Source organism: Theobroma cacao, chromosome 5, assembly GCF_053813885.1.
Source record: "Theobroma cacao isolate CCN51 chromosome 5, ASM5381388v1, whole genome shotgun sequence".
Classification (NCBI taxonomy): domain Eukaryota; kingdom Viridiplantae; phylum Streptophyta; class Magnoliopsida; order Malvales; family Malvaceae; genus Theobroma; species Theobroma cacao.
In genome coordinates, this window is record NC_142643.1 from 13469467 (window position 1) to 13489549 (window position 20083).

Below are 20083 nucleotides of genomic sequence, written 5' to 3' on the forward strand. Positions count from 1 at the left end.
CAACAGGAAAGGAAACTATTTTCCATTGTGGTGTGAAAGGACATTTGAAGTGCAACAGCAAGATTTACCTTGAAGAAATCTAGACAAGTGAATAAAGTATAGATTTTCTAAATGTGCTAGAAGCTTGTTTAGTGATTGATTATATGGATACTTGGATAATAGATTCTAGAGTCACTAACCATGTTTGTAATTCTTTATAGGGGTTTCCATAAAGGAGAAAACTAAGTAAAAGGCAGTTTCAAATGAGGATGGCAAATGGCACATTCGTTTTAGCATTCGTAGTGGAAGCCATTATTCTTATATTTCTTTATAGTCATAGATTAGTTTTGGAAAATGTTTATTACATTCTAAAGACTTATAGAAATTTGATTTTTATTTTTTGTTTAAAATGTTTGGATATTCAATTTATTTTAGTGAGACATTCAATATTTATCCGAATAAGGATTCTATTTTTTCTGAAATTGTAAGATATAATATTTCTTTCCTTGAGCCTACGACTTATTCTACAAATGATGTATAAGCAATACAATTTAAAACAAAAAGAGTCAAAGAATCTAGCAAATCAAAATTATCTTTGGCATCTATGTTTAGGTCATATCAATCAAAATAAACTCAATAGGCTTATAAGGGATGGTATCCTACCAGACATGGTTGAGGATCATTTGCTAGTATGTGAGTCTTGTATTGAAGCAAAAATGACTAAAGGGCTCTTCAAGATAAAAGGTAATAGAATGCCAAACGTTTTAGAATTGGCGCACACAGATGTGTGTGGATCAATGAACGTACAAGCTAGAGGAGGTTATGAATATTTCATAACTTTTATTGATGACTACTCAAGACATGGCTTCGTGTAGTTAATGCATAGAATATGTGAATCCTTTGAAAAGTTTTGAGAATTCAAAACCAAACTTGAAAAGCAACTAGGCAAGTCACTGAAACAACTTTGATCAAATTGGGGTGGTGAGTATTTATCAAATGAATTTCAACAATTCTCACTAACAATGGGACAATTTTCAATTTGTCAACACCGAGAACACCTCAACATAATGGTGTAGCTGAAAAAAGAAATAAGACTTTTCTAGAAATGGTTAAATCAATGATGTCCTATGCTAACCTTCCAATCTTGTTCTGGGGATATTATATGCAAACTACTGAGTACTTGCTCAACTTTACTCCATACAAAGACACCAAGGGAGTTATGGACAGGGCAAAAATTATCTATACGTCATCTGCAAACATGGGGCCATTCTGCACATGTTTTAAAGCCTGAGCCCACAAAGATGGAACCAACGACTGAGGTGTGCTTGTTTGCAAGGTATCCAAAGGGAATAAAAGGTTATTACTTCTATAGTCCTCAAGATAAGAACATTTTTGTTAGTGCGAATGCCACTTTCTTAGTGTGAGACCTTGACCTCTATAGGCTCGTAACTAGGTGTAGACACGATAACATGGGCTAAGGGTAATTTCATCATTTCCTTAGTGAGCCCCTAGAAGTATGCTTTCAAACAATATTAAGGCCTAAGCAGGCTTAAGGCATAGATGAATGATGAAAATAAGGGTAAAATGACGAAGGAAATAAAAATAATGATGATTTCCAAAGTAAAGGGAAAAATGGTCATTTTTCATCTCGGGTCAAAATTTTTAAGTTTTCGTGAACTCGAGCATTTCTAGACCATTGTGGACTTTGTTCCAGTGTCAAAAGAGTAAAAGATTGCACAAAGGATTGAAGGAGAACAAGCTAACTTGTTGAGGGCATTTTCATAATTTAAGTAGAGATTGGATAAGCTTTAGCTATAAATATCATTTTCCTCCAACAGCTTCTTCATTCTCTAGCAGCTTCTTCTTCTTCTTCTTCTTCTTCCTTCCATCTCAAGTTGCTTTCATCCTCCATGGAAATTTCTTTGAAACCTCCATAATTTCTCACAAGATAGCTTCAATTTTCATGCTTTTGTGCAACCTTTCATAGAACCTCTTGTGCTCTTTCACTCTCTCACTTTAAAACCCTTAAAAGGTCTCACTTCCATACTTTCTCTCACTACCTAGGTGTTTTCGAGTGAGAAAGAGGGAGCTTCTATAATAGCTTGGAAGAATTTTGAAAAGAAATTCAATTACAACCCACCAAGGTGAGTGAACTTGCATTAAAACTTTTTGGGATTAGGGCATATGTGTTTGATGAAATCCATTTAAATATATTATCTGTGTTTCACTAAATTATGCATGGGAACAAGCTTTTAATGAAACGTTTTGCGTGGTGGAATGCGCCTGTGATGAAGCCATGTGCCCTATAATATGTAGATGTATATTTATATCTAAATATATATGATGTGTATTAATAGTAATGTTGTTTGAAATTATAACCGAGCCTATGCACGATGTGGGGGAGCACATGCTGATAATGATGGGTGTGGGAGTGTGGATGGTGATATTGCTTGTGCAAGATGTGGGGGGATGCACACGGTGGTATTAGCTGTGCATGATGTTGGGGGGGATGCACACGATGACTCCAGCTGTGCACGATGTGGGGGGATACACATGACCTGGGTGAGACGGTGGTGGTATTCGTGCTTATATATGTAAAATATATGTATATATGTTTATGTAATAAAAAGTCAAGAATATGGTATATGGTTATAATGCATGTGGAACCTCGGAAATTGCTAAGTGCTTCAAGTTGATTTTGTCATTGCAGCAAAATGGCCTTTCTTCGAGATGATGAAACTTTTTCCTTGGTGTCCTGTTTCTCACTGCAGCTAGAATCATTCTCGCTGTAGCGAAAAGCTCTCGGGTTTGGAAGGTTATACTGGCCTGGTTCTCGCTGCAGAGAGAAAGTTGCTGATGCTTTTCGCTACAGCGAGAAACATTTTGTTTGGCTTGCTATTCTGTTTGGTTGCTGACCCCCTTTCCATTTCTTTAACACCATAGTTGATCATGGACTCCCAACATTAAGGAATTTATTTAATTAAAGTTTGAATGAGGGACCTCATTGTAGATTCGGCCAAGGGTGGGTATTGTGAAAATTTAATGCTTTCTTGCCCAATTTAATTTCTAAACACATTTAACTAACTAAAACTATCAATTTAACTAAAAATCAAAACCTAAAAATTTCAATTTCTCTCCCCTTGAAATTCGGTCAACCATTCATGTCACTTTTAGATCTCTCTCCTCAAGCATGCTAAATTGAAACAAAGGCATAGGAAAGGTAGAAATCAAGCTAAAGTCGAAAAATCTTACCATTAGACGCGTAAACGGGCAAAAAACGTGAATTCCCCTTGGAATTTTCTTGTTTGTCTTTGGTGTTTCTTTTTTTCTTCCTTTCCTCTCTATTTTCTCTCTTGTTCTCCCTTATGGCCAGCCATCACTTAAAATGGGGTTTAAATGGGCTGACTTTTCTTTAAAATAATATTAAATCATTAAAAGTGCCATGTGTCACTTTCCCATTGGCCCATTTTTAAAAATTCTTCTTTTAAACTTCAATTTTTCACCACTTAACATACCATAGTTGTTCATACCAAAAATAAATCAATCCTATGATTTTGACAAGTTTTGGGTGGTGAAAATTACGGTTTTTACCCCGGGACGACAAAATTACCGTTTTACCCCTATGTTTTGAAAATTACCGAAATTGAAAATTTTCACTTCCTATCATTAAATTATACTTCAAAAAGTTAATCTTGGTCAAAAATTTCACTCCATGATCAAGTTATTATCTTAGGTGGCAAAATGACGATTTTTGCCCTTAAACATCAAAATTTTCAATTTTACCCCTAATGAACCCTCGAACTCCGAACAATCATTTTAGTCATTCCTGGACTATAAAATATTAAATTTCATCATACAATTCCTATTTGAACTAGTTCGAGGTTAAATCAACTCAAGTGTACCGTTAGGTACGATACCGAGTTTCGTATATTCTTAGGTGTTTTCCTAGCATTACTCAGTGCATATATGTCATGACATGTGTTTATAGGGTCGGGTTTTACAATTCTACCCCCCTTAAAATAAAATTTTGACCTCAAAATTTCACTTACCAGATTCGACAAATAGATGCGGGTATTGTTTCCTCATCTGATGCTCTACTTCCCATGTCATTTCCTCCATTCAAGCACTTTTCCACAACAGTTTGACCATTGAAATACTCTTATTCCTCAGTACTCAATCCTTTCGATCCAAGATACTTACAGGTTGCACATCGAACTTCAAATCGTCATGCAACTCGATCGGAGGTGCTTCGAGGATGTGAGAGGGATCTAGTACATATTTCTTAAGCATGGAGATATGGAAAACGTTGTGGATCCGATCTAACTCCGGAGGTAATTCTAACTGATAAGCCACTGGTCCAATTCTTTCAATGATTCGGAATGGTCCAATATACCTCGGGTTAAGCTTTCCCCGCTTCGCAAATCGAATCACACCTTTCATTATCCAACAAGATATCATAATTTACCATAATAATATAATCAAATAAAACTTAATACAACAAAGCATTCAAATTATTACCTTTCCAAGGAGATACCTTAAGAAAAACTCTATCATCGACCTCAAACTCCAAGTCTTTTCTCCGTTTATCCGCATAGCGCTTCTGCCTATCCTGGGCTACCTTTAGCCTCTCTCATATAACCTTGATCTTGTCATTAGTTAGATCGATCAATTCCACACTAACTAACTTTCTTTCACCCACTTCATCCCAACAAAGTGGAGTACGACATTTCCTTCCATATAAAGCTTCGTACGGTGCCATACCGATGCTAGACTGGAAGCTATTGTTGTAAGCAAATTCCACTAACGGCAAGTGTCTATCCCAACTCCCAAGAAAATCCATGACACAAGCCCTCAACATATCCTCCATAGGCTGGATAGTCCTCTCTGACTGACCATCCATCTGTGGGTGAAAAGTAGTGCTAAATTTCAATTTGGTTCCGAGAGCTTCTTGAAATTTTGGCCAGAATCGAGAAGTGAATCGAGGATCTCGGTCGACACTATAAAAACAGGAACTCCATGTAGCCTCACAATCTCATCTATATAGAGCTGAGCCAACTTCTCCATAGAGTATGTACTATGGACTGCTAAAAAGTGAGCAGACTTAGTCAACCGATCTACGATCACCCAAATCACATCATTTCCCCTCTGTGTCCGCGGCAGCACCAAAACAAAATCCATAGTTACATGCTCCCATTTCCACTCAGGAATAGGTAAAGATTGAAATGCACCTGCTAGCCTCTGATGCTCGGCCTTAACTTGCTGACATACTAGACACTTTGCTACGAATTCTGCTACGTCTCGTTTCATACCCAGCCACCAATAATTCTCCTTGATAGTCCTATAATCTTGGTGCTTCCGGGATGTAATGCATAGGCAGATGAATGGGCTTCTTCCATGATCGCCTGTCTCAACTGGTTTCCCTTAACACAAACTCGATCTCTAAACATCAAGACGTTATCCTCTCTGAGTCTGAATTCACTAACTCCCCCATCGATCAATTTTTTAATTTCTTTTCTTAACTCATCATCAGACCTTTGAATGTGCTTAATCTGATTAAGTAACGAAGGTCGCACAATGAAGTTTGCCAATAAGGATCCATCCACATCATTTCTCAACTGAACCCCAAGAGATTTCATCTCTAATAATGCTGAAAAATAACAACTCTAAAGTACTGTTAAAGACGATGAAGACTTACGACTTAAGGCATTAGCTACAACGTTCGCCTTTCCCGGATGATAGTCTATCACCAAGTCATAATCTTTTATCAACTCCAACCATCGCTTTTGCCTCAAATTAAGCTCCTTCTGAGTGAGCAAATATTTTAAACTCTTGTGATCCGTAAATATCCGACAATGCTCACCATACAAGTAATGCCTCCAGATTTTTAAAGCAAACACCACTGCTGCTAACTCTAAATCATGGGTAGGGTAATTTGCTTCATGCCTCTTTAGTTGTCTAGAAGCATAAGCCACAACTTTTTCATCCTGCATCAATACGCACCTCAACCCCAACTTTGAGGCATCACTATATACTACAAATCCCTTACCATTAACAGAAAGTGTTAAAACGGGAGCGAAGGTTAACCGGTTCTTTAGCTCCTAAAATCAATTCTCACAAACATCATCCCACTCAAACTTAACTCCTTTACGAGTTAGACGGGTCAAAGGAGCTGTTATTAAAATCCCTAAACAAACCTTCGATAATAACAGGCTAATCCAAGGAAACTACGAATCTCCGTCACTTTCTTAGGTTGCTCCCATTGTAAAATTGCCTCTTTCTTCTTGGGATCAACATATATTCTAGCTCCCGATACTACGTGTCCCAAGAATACCACTTCTTGTAACCAAAACTCACACTTCAAAAACTTTGCATACAATTGTCTTTCTCGTAAAGTCTGTAATACTATACGCAAGTGGGTAGCGTGCTCATCATTATCTCTCAAGTAAACCAGGATATCATCAATGAACACAATAACAAACTTGTCCAAGTAAGGGTGGAACACCCTGTTCATGAGATCCATAAAAGCTGCCGGTGAGTTAGTTAACCCGAAAGGCATGACCAAGAACTCATAATGATCGTACCGAGTCCTGAACGCTGTCTTGGGTACATCCTGTTCTTTAATCTTCAACTGATGATACCCAGACCTCAAATCAACCTTAGAAAACACTGTAGCTCCCTGTAATTGATCGAAAAGATCATCAATCCTCGGTAACGGATACTTGTTCTTAATGGTCATTTTGTTAAGCTGTCGGTAATCTATACATAACCGAAGTGTACCATCTTTCTTTTTCACAAACAAAATCGGTGCTCCCCACGGAGATATACTAGGGCGTATAAAACCCTTGTCCACTAACTCTTGCAATTGTACTTTCAACTCCTTTAACTCTGTCGGAGCCATTCTATATGGAGGAATAGAGGTAGGGGCAGTACTTGGAATTAAGTCAATGGTGAATTCAAACTCACGATTAGCAGGAAGTCCTAGTAATTCATCAGGAAATACATTAAGGAACTCACTTACTACAGGGACATTCTCTAACTTAGGTTCCTCCCTCGATATATCAATCACATGAGCCGAGTATGTCGAATATCCCTTTCGCACCAATTTCAAAGCTTTGAGGGCCGAGATTACACAAAACGGTAATACTCGACGCTCCCCCATAAATACCACTTCTGCTCCCTCTGAACCTAGAGAATCACTTCTTTCTTAAAACAATCCACCTTTGCTCGATAAGTGGACAACCAATCCATACCCAAGATCAAATCAAAGTCCCGAATCTCCAAAGGGATTAAATTACCCATAAATTCTTCTTCCCCAACTTTAATACCACAGTCTCTATAATACGTATTTCTTACTAACTATTCGCCTAGAGGAGCATGCACTACAATCTCTTCTTCTAATGGTGACAGGTTCCAATCTAAGAATGATGCAAATGATATGCTAACGTATGATCTATCAGAACCCGAATCTATCAAAACATGTGTATCTCTATCAAACAGAATCATAGTACCTATCACTATGCTAAGTCGAACTCGGGCTTCATCCTCAGTCACTGCAAAGACCCTAGTCAAAATCTAGGGTTGCGGTTTGGAAGATGGCTACTCTGGAGTATTACTCCCCATGCCTGATCGTATCATTGGGCCTTGTCTGGACTGTGATCCCGAAGTGTCTCTCCGTGGTATACTAGGATGAGTCGGAGGAGTATAAGTAGTTACTGTACCCCGTCTCAATTGAGGACAATCTCTCCTGATATGCCCTTGTTGGCCGCATTGAAAACACTTTACAGGCTGTCTACATGACCCAACATGAAATCCTTCGCAATTACGGCATCTGTCCAATCCTCCTGAAGTCCCCCCCTGCCTACTCATCACTGGCCGATCAAATCTAGAAGATCTTGGCTGTGACTGCTGAGATGGAGGTCTAGTGGATGCCATAAACGCTGAGGTAGTACTTCTTACAGTAGATGTCGAATCCTGCCTCTCTTTGAAGACTGACCCAGGATAAGTTTGACAAGGAATGAAGTAATAAGATGGTGATTGGTATACATAAGTAAGTATAAAATGTGATTGAAATTGGTATGATTAAGATGGAGTTATGGTTCAAATTTAATTATAAGGATAACGGCATACTCAACGTCTTAAAATAAGAGATAATAATCGCGAAGGGTATGTCCAATTTGATTCTAAAGGATGATAACAGACATAAGTAAAGCATTCTAGTCGAATTGGAGGTAAATAAGGTGAATGAATGACTGGAGGTTTAACAGGAATCGAAATAAAAATATGTTTGAGGTTAGTGATGAAATTAAAGGCATTCTTGGGATCTTGGTGATAAGAAAGAAGAATTGAGAATGGGTACCGTGGTTTTGACTCAAAGATGATAATAAATATAAGTTACGTACCCTGACCTAGTAAAGTGTTCTAGTAAAATTGAAGATAATGATGTGCGTAAATTAAATTCCCTACGAAGAAGGAAATGGAATATGATCATTGAGTGAGATTAACAACCCCAGGTTGAAGAGAGTTCGAGGACGAATTCTATTTAAGTGGGGAAGATTGTAATATCCCGTACTTTGTTATGGTCACTAATAAAGCTTATTGAATACTAATTGAGGTTTAATGGAATGTTTAAAAGTGATGAAAGGTGAAAAGAGTATTTTAAGATAAAATATTTCGTACACGAGAAAATAATGATAATAATATTTTTATTGAGGATGAATTAATGAGATAAAAAGTGATTCGGAAGTAAATTGAGGTATAACAAGGTGTATTGGGTGCCAAGGAGACATGTAAAAAATTTTAGAATAAAATAATATTAAAAAATTAATATTTTATACAATGTCGTAATTTTCCATGAAAATGGAGTATATGGTCAATCTAAATTGGGGAGAAGACAAACGAGAAAATTTTGAAGAAAAATGATGTTAATGGGGCCCACGTACCTTTATTAAATAAAGATAGCGCGGGTAGATAAATATTTTCATTATTATGGGGACACCGCATTGGAGTTAAAACTTTATATTTAGTTTGTACATGTGTAAAAGAAGATAATGGAAAGAAATTGTCAAGCCCAACTCGACAATATGTTTATTATGCCATTCCTACATAAGAATGCATGTTTACTTACTTGGGTAGCTCGAAAATCGTTAAAGGATGGTATTGTACCAAATGGTACAATTAAGTTGAATTAAGCCTCGAACTAGTCCAAATAGAGATTTTAAGATGAAATTGAGAATTTTAAAACCCCAAAATGACTTAAAATGGTGATTCGGAGTTCGATGACATTTTTGGAGTCAAATTAGAATTTTCATGACCTAGGGGTAAAATGGTCATTTTGCCACTCGAGGTTAAAATTGGAATGTTGGAAGAAGTTTTTGATCAAGATTGACTACTTAGAACATAATTTGAGTTTGAGAAGTGAAAATTTTTAATTTTGGCATTTTTTCGAGCATAAGGGCAAAATAGTCATTTTGCCACCTTATGGGGCAAAATTGTAATTTTACATCACCCAACACTTGTCCAGCACATGGATTTTACCCAATATTATCATGGATAATTAAGAAAATTTAAGTGGTGGAGAGAGATTGCTTAATGGGTAAGTATGACACTGGACCAATGGACCAATGGAATGGTGACATGTGTCAAATTTTCATCTATTTATTATTTGGCTTAAAAATCAGCACGAAAATCGGCCCATTTCTCTTCATATGGCCGGCCAAAGCAAGAACAAAGGAAGAAAAAAAAGAACAAGAACCCTAGGGTGAAAATTCAAGAGAAAATTGGTGGAATTCAAGTAATCAAGCAATCGAAGGTAAAATTTCTTGATTTTGACTTGTGATCTACCTTTCCCATATATTCTTTTGCATTTTCCATGGTTGAATCACATGATTTCATGATGGGTATCTTGCTGGCTGAACACTTAGAGAGAGGTTTTGATGCTTGATTTGGTTAGATTTCAATGTATTTTAGTGCTTTTAGTTAATTGGTGATGTGTAACATGAAAATCAAGCAAGAAAATTTCATGTTCTTCCATCACCCATCATTGGCCGAATTCTCCATGTGGAATATTGAGGATGATTTTGATTTTATTTCAAGTGATTTGGTTAGCTATTAGTGATATATGGTGTGAGAATCAAGTAGGAAAAATTATAGTGTTGATGCACCCACCATGGTTGAATTTTCCAAGAGAAAATGTGAGGATGATTTTACCATATTTCAAGTTATTTAATTTGTGTTTGATGATTTGGAGTATTGGGAGAAATATGGAATTATTTGGAGTTGAATTGGACGTATTGGCCAATTAATCGGGTGATAGATTAAATTAGTCCAATACTGTCTTATTTAGGTACATAATTGAATTTGTGTAGAACACCGTATTTAGATAGTTACTCGAGTATTTCATATCCCATTTCATGCATTAGTATAGAGCCTAAATTGGTTTTATAACAATTTGGCACAAATGTAGTAAATGGCTTATTGTGCATTATGTCTAGGTGGTGAGCATTCTGGCAAAAGTAAATAGATAGTACCCGAGGATCAAGAATCGGAGTACTCAAAATTCGACTCCCGAAATAATGAGTAACCTTATCATCATTTTAATTATCTAAAGCAGTCTTTTTATTTGATTTAATGAATTTTATGGAAAATTAGTTTAAATGGTTAATTTTAAGCTTTTATAAACAAAATGTGTTTAAATGAAACGATTTTATAAATTGTCTTGAAATTGAATGATGGCTTTGAAAATAGAGTAATTGGAGACCACTTGATGTGTTGTAAATTTATGGTTCTAATTGATTGGCTTATGGAAATATTGGCATGAATGGCTGAATTGGTATTTGTGTTGAAAATGTATAAACTGTTGTTTGTAAACTGTTGTTTGCCTTGATAGGCTGGATAATAATAAAATTGCCATGTCATGCTGTTGAATTTTTATTGTGTGGTGGGTTTAGCTTGCTGCAATGGATGGGTTCTATGGACTAGCCTATTAGAGGGGCACGGAATCTAGTTATATTTGTACCTTGGTCAGAGAGGCGCGTAAGGTATCTCTTGAGGTATGGTTAGAGTTCACGTCACGTCGAACCACCTCGTGATGATGAACTCCGCTAACGCCAAGGAATGGCTGTGTTTTTCAAACTAAAAATATGTTTACGTGTATACAAAATTTTTAACAGCCTTGGCTGGCTCGATTGGATGCCTCTGATCAAGGTGTCATCAAGTACTATTTGATGGCATGAGCCGAATATTTATGAAAGTCATAAGCCTTATTGAGAAATTAAATGAAATCCAACCATTTGCATGGGTTGGGATGAATTTTCAAGTTGTGAAATACGTATTGTGATGGGATATTTTGATTGTCTCCTATTACTCGGCTTTAGCTGATTTAAATGATGTTTGTTTACTCATTGGGATTTTATAATCTCACCACCCTCCTTTCCATCCATTTCAGGCTCAGAATAGGCTGTAGATAGCTGATTTCATCGAGGGCTACCATTGGATTTGCATCCTCCAAACTGTAGGTTCATAGTCTTCCTTACTTTTGGTTATTCGGGAGCCCACTTATTATTGTAAATTAAATTAAATACTCTGGCTTACTGTATTACAGTATGTATGAATTTATTTTGTTTTTATGCTACAAAAATTATTTACGTATAACTCTAGAAATATTATTTTATAAGAAAATAGAATAATTTATTGAATATTTTTTTATTATATCCAAATAATCATAATTTTATTTTAAATGAAGGTTTTAGACGTTTAAACTTAATTTTGATTATGAATTATGTGTTTTGTACTCGCACACTACATTTTTAGCTAGTTTCGAAATTTTCAGAAAAAAATGATCAAAATGCCCCTGTGAGACAGCAATCATTTTTTTATTGTTTTAAGTTGGAAATAGTTTAAAATCTTTTAGAACACGATATTTGGCAACGGTTACTCACAAGGGAAATAAGAAACTGATATTAAAGCCTTGCGGGGTTCCAGTTGACATTTTGGGTAATGAATGTCTATAGGGACACCACGATGGTTGTCACGGACTTGAGGGGAGTACCGAGTCGTGACAGAAATTGGAATTAAAAGATTGTGGGAGGATATAATTAAAAAAGGTGAAAACCTTGGAGGGTAAAATGGTAATTTTGCCATTAAAGTGGTCAAAGCTTCCAAAGGAAGCTTTGACTCTTCATCCTTATCCTTGGCTGATCTTTATCTCTTCAAGATGGCATTTTTTCTTCTCCATCTCCTTCCTCCCACGCCATTTCCATACTTCCAACCCATTCTCACTTGACTCCCATGCAATTGAAGAGAAAAATAGAGAGAATCAGCTAAGGAAAGAAAGGGGAGAAAGGTGGAAGGCTTAGGTAGTATGTGATTCAAGAGTAATTGAAGAAATATCAAATAGGTCTTAAGATTCAAGAAACATAATGTCACGACCCAAATTTCGGACCATGACCGGCGCATAGGCCCAATGGACGTAGTCCACTAAGCCCAAGCAAGCCTATTAATCTGACATGTTCATCATTCCATCATAAACTGCTAAGTCACATTTCATAACTTAGGATCAAAATAATATTAAACATTGCAACCTCATACTGGCATACTAAACAAGTGTATATACATTGTCTACAACATGTATCTTAATAATTTACATTAGATTTGTCTACACACAACAAAAGAATACTCGACTTTCAACGAAAAGACTCAAACGAATGTACAGCTACTGAATGCAGATAAACCTACCAAAAAAATGGATACATGTCTACGAGGACACCTCGTCCTAGTTACCGGCTGCCTCTTGATCTAAAAACATGAAGTTGAAAAAAAAAATGAGTATAAACCCAGTGAGTGAACAAGAAGGGAACAAGCATACCATAAAAAATGTTTAACGAAATCATGATGCATTCATTTTTCAAAACAATGCAATTTATTTTAGTTCTTATTAAACCCCTCATGTAAACCCCACATGAGAAAAATCACTTATTGAAAAGAGTCCATGCTCAACAAAGGATTTAGAGAGTGAAAACTTTAATAGCATTCATGTGAATCAAATCAAATAAACGACGGGTCCTCGCTACAGCGAGAATGAATTTTTACTACAGCAACACTTGACTTAAATTATTATCTAGCCGAGGGTTTCTTAACTAGCTGAGGGTTTCTTAACTAGCCAAGGGTCTCTCCCCAAACCTCTTCATTTTAAACTTAGTTCATTTATTCCTTAATGTTGGAAGTCCATGCTCAACTATGGTAATTCATTTATTCCTTAATGTTGGAAGTCCATGCTCAACTATGGTAATTCATTTATTCCTTAATGTTGGAAATCCATGCTCAACTATGGTACCAAAGAAATGAAAAATAGGGTAGCAACTGAACCAAATGATGAGGAAAACAGAAAGTTTTTCGCTACAGCGAGATTGAATCTCGCTTTAGTAAAATTTTGGGTTTCAAAACAGAAAGTTTCTCGTTGCAGTGAGAAGCTATAATAACATTCTCGCTGCAGCGAGATTCCCGGCCAGCACCACCCCTCCAAACTCGAGAGTTTCTTGCTCCAGCGAGAATCAGAACATTAAGAAAAAAGTTTCCTTTTTCCTTAAATCAAAGCCATCCTGCTAAAATAACAAAAGCAACATGTAACACAAACAAACTCCCAAATTTCAACAATTCAAATGCTAACATTTTTGCATTACAACCATATACCATATATGTATGTATATATATATATATAAATATATATCAATCATCATGTACACCCTCCCATCATCATCATCTCATATGCAACGATTTATGTGCACTCCCACTCGCACATAGCCGGGTCAGGAACGACTTATGTGCACTCTTACTTGCACATAGCCGAGTCAATATCAATACAGAACATTATTCGTATATATATATCAACATAGTGTAGTAGTTCAACCATCCATAACAGCCACATGTCACAACATAAAATCAATTTATCAAAGGCTTGTTCCCAAAGCACTCGTTTTTAAAGAAAGTTGAACAAAATCATTCAAGTATATAATGCAAATAAGTTTACATTCCCAAAATAATTTTTGAAATGCAAGTCCACTCACCGGTGTTTATTGAGCCTTTAACCGACTCTAACTTCCCTAATGGTCCAATTGAAAGCATAGAACTTCGTTGGAACCTACCATCACATTAACATCACAATTATGTTAATTCACATACTTATAGAGTCCAAAAGCTTTCTCTTAGCTTACTTAAAATCGCCATTAAATGGCTATCCATTTTCACTATCCTATCATTCCAAAGTGAATTAGCAATCTCAACTACAAAATATTCACAAACCAAATCTCTAGTCATTCTCAACACTAAAATTTCAACTCAAATTTACTACTCACCTTAATAGCTTTAAAACTTTGAAATTCTTTCCAACAATTCTCCAAACTATTGTAAAGCTTCCTCTTTCTCTCTCTAAAACACCTAACTAGTGAGAGAGAGTATGGAAACAAGATTTTTCAAGGGTTTTAAAGTGAGAGAATGGAAGAGCACAAGGGTTTATGGAAAGGCTGCACCACAAGCATGAAATTTGGAGCTATTTAAGGAAGGTTGTGGAGCTTTCTTATCCTGCTTTCATGGAGGTTGGGAAGCAACGTGAAAGAGAAGAAGAAGAAGAAGAAGAAGAAGAAGAAGTAGAAGTAGAAGAAAAGCCGCTGGAGAATGTAGAAGCTACTGGAAGAAATGGATATTTATAGCCCAAGCTTATCCACTCCTCTTAAATTACCAAAATGCCCCTCCACAAATTAGCTTATTCTCCTCCAATCTTTTATGCAATCTTTTTACTCTTTTAACATTGAGGCCAAGTCCATAATGGTCTAAATATACTCGGGTTCACAAAACTTAAAATTTTTTACTCGGGGTGAAAAATGACCATTTTGCCCCTGTTATGAAAATTATTATCACTACTAGTTTTCTTCGTGTTTTTGTCATTACACATCATTTATGCGGTCTTATGCCTATTTAGACCTTAAAATATCATAAAACTTTCTTTTGGGAGCTATTAGAAGAAATGATGAAACTACCTCTAGCTCGTGTTATTACATCTATGCTTAGTTACAAGCCTATAGAGGTTGTGGTCTCACACATAAGGTAAGGGTTTTTGAGTTTTAAGCTCATGGTTGGTTAAATCTTTGGAAAAATGATGTGTGAATCATTTTGTGGCAACTATGGTGACCATGGGTGTGAGGAAATTATGAATTTTGTTGGGTGTGAGGAAATTATGAATTTTGTTGGGTGAAATCCAATCTAAAACCAAGTGGTAAGCTTAATGCTACAATTTGAAGCTTATGATTGGTTTAATATTGTGAGAATGATTGTATGCATATGTAGTGTTATTATGATGTCATGGGTATGGTTGGAAGGCAATTATATTAATTAGAAGTTTGGTGTATAGATATGTGTTGTTAGGAAAGGTTTAAAAGGTTATGGATGTTGGTGTGCATGAATGAATATTAATGTTATGCTTGGTGGCAACATGTAAATGAGGATGGTGGTACATGTAGACTTAGAAAATGTTTGATGGAAGTAAATTTATAGTTGCTGCCATATGCTAGGTAATTATTGTGGAAATGATGGATAAACTTGATAAATATCCTTAGACAAGATTTATATATGTGCTAGAGTCATAAATAAATTGTCGTTATCCATAATCTAAAGAATTACGCAAGTAAAGGATAAAGGCCACTTTTGGTAAAGAATATGTCAAGATATAAGTTAGTTGAATAAGGATTCATTATTGAAGGAAAAAGAGAAGTAGAAATGAGGTACACTAAAGATATTGAATTTGGATTGTTGCTAGGAAGCACAAAAGTAAAGGTAGTGTACTGTGGTAGCGTGTTGGAGGAAATAACGAGCAATCAGGAAGTAGCAATAGCTAGATACGCCTTCGAACTAATAGCGATGTAACATCCCGCTATCGTAAAGTGAGTGAACTTGCATTAAAATGTTTAGGAATAAATGATTATATACTTGATTGAACCACTTGAATTATTTTACTAATTTTTCTTAAAATTTGCATGGGAACAAGCTCTTGATGAAACGTTATATGTTATGAATGTGTAATATGATGAATCCTTGTGCTCCTATATTATGTTGATATATATATGTTATGTATTGATAGTTAATATTGTGTGATAATTATAATCACGCATGTGCGCAATGTCGGGGTTGCACATGCCGGTGATGATGGGGTGAGGAAATGTGGATGATGAGAATGCCTATGTGCGCGATGTGAGGGGAGCACATGATGGCATTAGTTGTGCACGATGTGGGGGTGCACACGATGATGATGATATATGCCATGTGTGCGATGTGGGGGGAGCACATGATGGCATTAGTTGTGCGCGATGTGAGGGTGCACACGATGACTTCGACTATGTGCGGTGCAGAGTGCACATAAGCTGGGTGAGGTGGTGGTTGTATACATGCTTGTATATATATATATATATATATATATATATATATGCTATAAATATGTTTTTTTATATGTCATAGAAAAGGTTATGAAAATAATATGTGGCTGCATTGAATATTGAGAAAACTTGATTATTTTCAATGTGATTTATTTAATGTACAATGTGGCATGAGTAGATTTTCCTTGTGGCAGTGAAAACCCCTTAGATTTTATCTGGCCAGAATTTCGTTGCAGCAAGAATGTCTTTTCGCTGCGGTGAGAATCAATTTATTAGGCTTCACTTGCTTGAATTTTATTGAAGTTTTCACTCTTCAACTTCTTTGTTGTTTATGGATCCTTCATCATCAAGTGATTAAACAACCAAGGGTTTGAATGAGGAGTTTCTAATAAGAAGTAAACTACATTACATTGTTTTTGAACTTAAGTGCATCATGATTTCTAAACCTTCCTTAACGTTGCTTGTTCCCTTCTAATGTTAACTCACTGGGTTTATACTCACGTTTTTAAACTTCATGTTTTAGGTTTTCTGAGTTAAAGGTGACTGGTTCTCGGACGAGATGCTCCTCCCTATCCATTGCTCGGTAGGTTTACCATGACACTAAATATTAGCAACCGTGCCCAGAGTCACTTCGCTAATGGTCAAGGTCTAATTATGTGTATATGAATGCTTGATGTGAAATGCTAAGACTCATTTGTCAAGCTATATATGTATATTATGGTTGATGATGCCATTATGAATACATAATTGGGTTTTATGAATTGTTTTCAAAGGAATTATATTTGAACATTACGAATTTTGGATTTTAAAGACATATGGATTAATGTACAATATTAAATAAATAGGCTTGCTTAGGCTTAGTGGGCTGAGCCCATTGAGCCCTTGCACGGGTCATGGCTCAGAAATTAGGTTGTCACACATCATCATTCACACTCTCGCACCCTGTCATCACCGGCATGTGCACTCCCACATTGCACATGCGCAGTTATAATTATCACACAATATTAACTATCAACATAATATAGGAGCATAAGGATATCAACATAATATATAGGAGCATAAGGATTCATCATATTACACATTCACAACATACAACGTTTCATCAAGAGCTTGTTCCCATGTATATTTTGAGAAAAGTTCAGTAAAATATTTCAAGTGATTCAACCAAATACATATACATTTATCCTAAAACATTTTAATGCAAGTTCACTCACATGTCTTTGTTAATGCTTGTGGATTGACTCCAACTTCAACTAATGCTCCGTGTTGAGGTGTGGGGCCTCCTTGGAACCTATCACACATAATAGCATCGTAACCAACTCAATTTACATAAATGTTATTCCAAAAGATATTTCTTAATTCAAACTTTACTAGTTATTCCTAACTAGTTTTCAATTGCCATTTGACTAGCAAATTATTTGTACTATTCTGGTCACAATAGAAATAAATAAACAACCCTCAACATTGGAGTAGCCCACAAATCTAATCATTGACCTTCATCAACAACTTAAAAATTAACCCTAATTCATTGCTCACCTTCGTGGGCTTGTACTTGAATTCTTTGATAAAGATTAAAGAGGGGAAAACTCTTTTAAGAGCTTTCAAGCTACTTTGAAGAGTCTTTCTCTCTCTAAAACTTTTGATTAGTGAAAGAAAATGCAAGGGAAAGACTTTTTGAGGGTTTTTGAGGTGGAAAAGTGAAAGATCATGAAAACCCTATGAAAAAGTGGGCTAAAACATGAAATTTGGACTTTCTATGAGAAAGTTATGGACGATTCAAGGTGTCTTCCCATGGAAGATGAAGAATTCTACAAAGAGGAGAGAAAAAATGAGAGGAAGATGAAGAAGGTGCTGGAACTTTAGATATTTATATTTAAAGTTAATCCAAGTCTCACATAAATTACAAAAATGCGCTTAACAAGGTGATTCTACCTTCCTCCTTTCTTTTATGTAGTCTTTCACTCTTTTGACCCTAAGGAAAGGTCCATAATAGATTAGGGGCACTCGAGCTCATGAAAACTTAGAAATTTAGACTCGAGGTTGAAAACGACCATTTTACCCCTACTATGGAAATATCATTGTTTCTATTTTATTTGTTTATTTTATTATTATATACATCATTCATGTATTCCTTAGGCCTACTTAGGCCTTAATAATATTAGAAAACCCACTTCTAGGAGCTCATTAAGGAAAATGATGAAATTACCCTTAATTTGTGTTATCTCGTCTACTTTTAGTGATGTGTCTATAGATGTCGAGGTTTCACAATTGCACTCTCAAATGAACTGAATCTGGCCCTATTACATATAAGAAAGCTATTAATGATGTAGATGCTGAAGAGTGGCATAAGGTAATGAAATCTAAGTTAGATTCCATGGATTCCAATAAAGTTTGGACTCTAGTAAATCCATTTGAAGGGATGAAACCCATAAGATGTAAATGGATTTACAAGAGAAAAAGAGGAAGTGATGGAAAGGTGGCGACCTACAAGGCTAGATTAGTGGCCAAGGGTTTTACCTAAAAAGAAAAGATTGACTATGAGGAAACCTTTTCCTCAGTTGCTATGTTTACATCCATCAAGATGCTCTTATTCATAGCTACACATCTTGATTATGAAATATGGAAAATGGATGTCAAGACTGTATTTTTAAATGAAGATCTTAAAGTGCGTATTTATATGGGTCGACCAAAAGGTTTCATTAAACAAGTCCACGAGCATAATGTCTGTGAGTTACATAGGTTTATTTATGTACTTAAGCAAGCATCTAGGTCTTGAAACATAAGATTTGATATTGCTATCAAATCATATAGTTTCTAAATGTTGATGAATCTTGTGCCTATAAAAGGATATAGGATAAAAAAGTTATTTTTCTAGTTCTTTATGTTGATGACATTTTATTCATTGGGAATGATGTAGGAATGTTATCAATAGTTAAAGGTTGGCTGAACCAACAATTTAATATGAAGGACTTGGGAGAAGCTAACTATGTTCTCGAGATCAAACTTTTAAAGGATCGTAAGAACAAGAAAAAAACATTATCTCAAGCATCCTACATAGACAAGATTTTGGGCAAGTTTGCTATGCAAGATTCCAAAAAGGGTTTTATGCCCTTTAGACATGGAATCAAACTTTTCAAGGAGATGTCACCTAAAACTCCAGAGGAAGTTGAAAACTTGAGACAGATTCCATATGCATCTACTGTTGGAAGTCTCATGTATGCTATGTTGTGCGCTAGGCCAGATATCTGCTATGTTGTTGGACTGGCTAGCAAATTTCAATCAAACCCAAGCATGGAGTATGGGACTGCAGTCAAGTGCATTTTTAAATATCTTCGTAAAAGAAAGAATTACATGCTTGTATATTCTAGAAGTGATTTTGTAGCAATAGGGTACACTAATTTAGATTTTTGGTATGATGTTTGATTCTAGGAAATCGACAACAGGATCTATTTTAACCATAAAAGGAAGAGCCATAGTTTGGAAAAGTTTAGAACAATCTTGTATTGTGGACTTTACTATGAAGGCAAAGTGTGTTGCAACTTGTGAAGCAGCAAAGGAAACTGTATGGCTCCATAAGTTCCTTATGGACCTTAAAATAATTCAAGATGCGGACAAGCCTATTATACTTTATTGTGATAATAGTGGAGTAGTGGCTAACTCAAAAGAACCACAAAATCATAGACTAG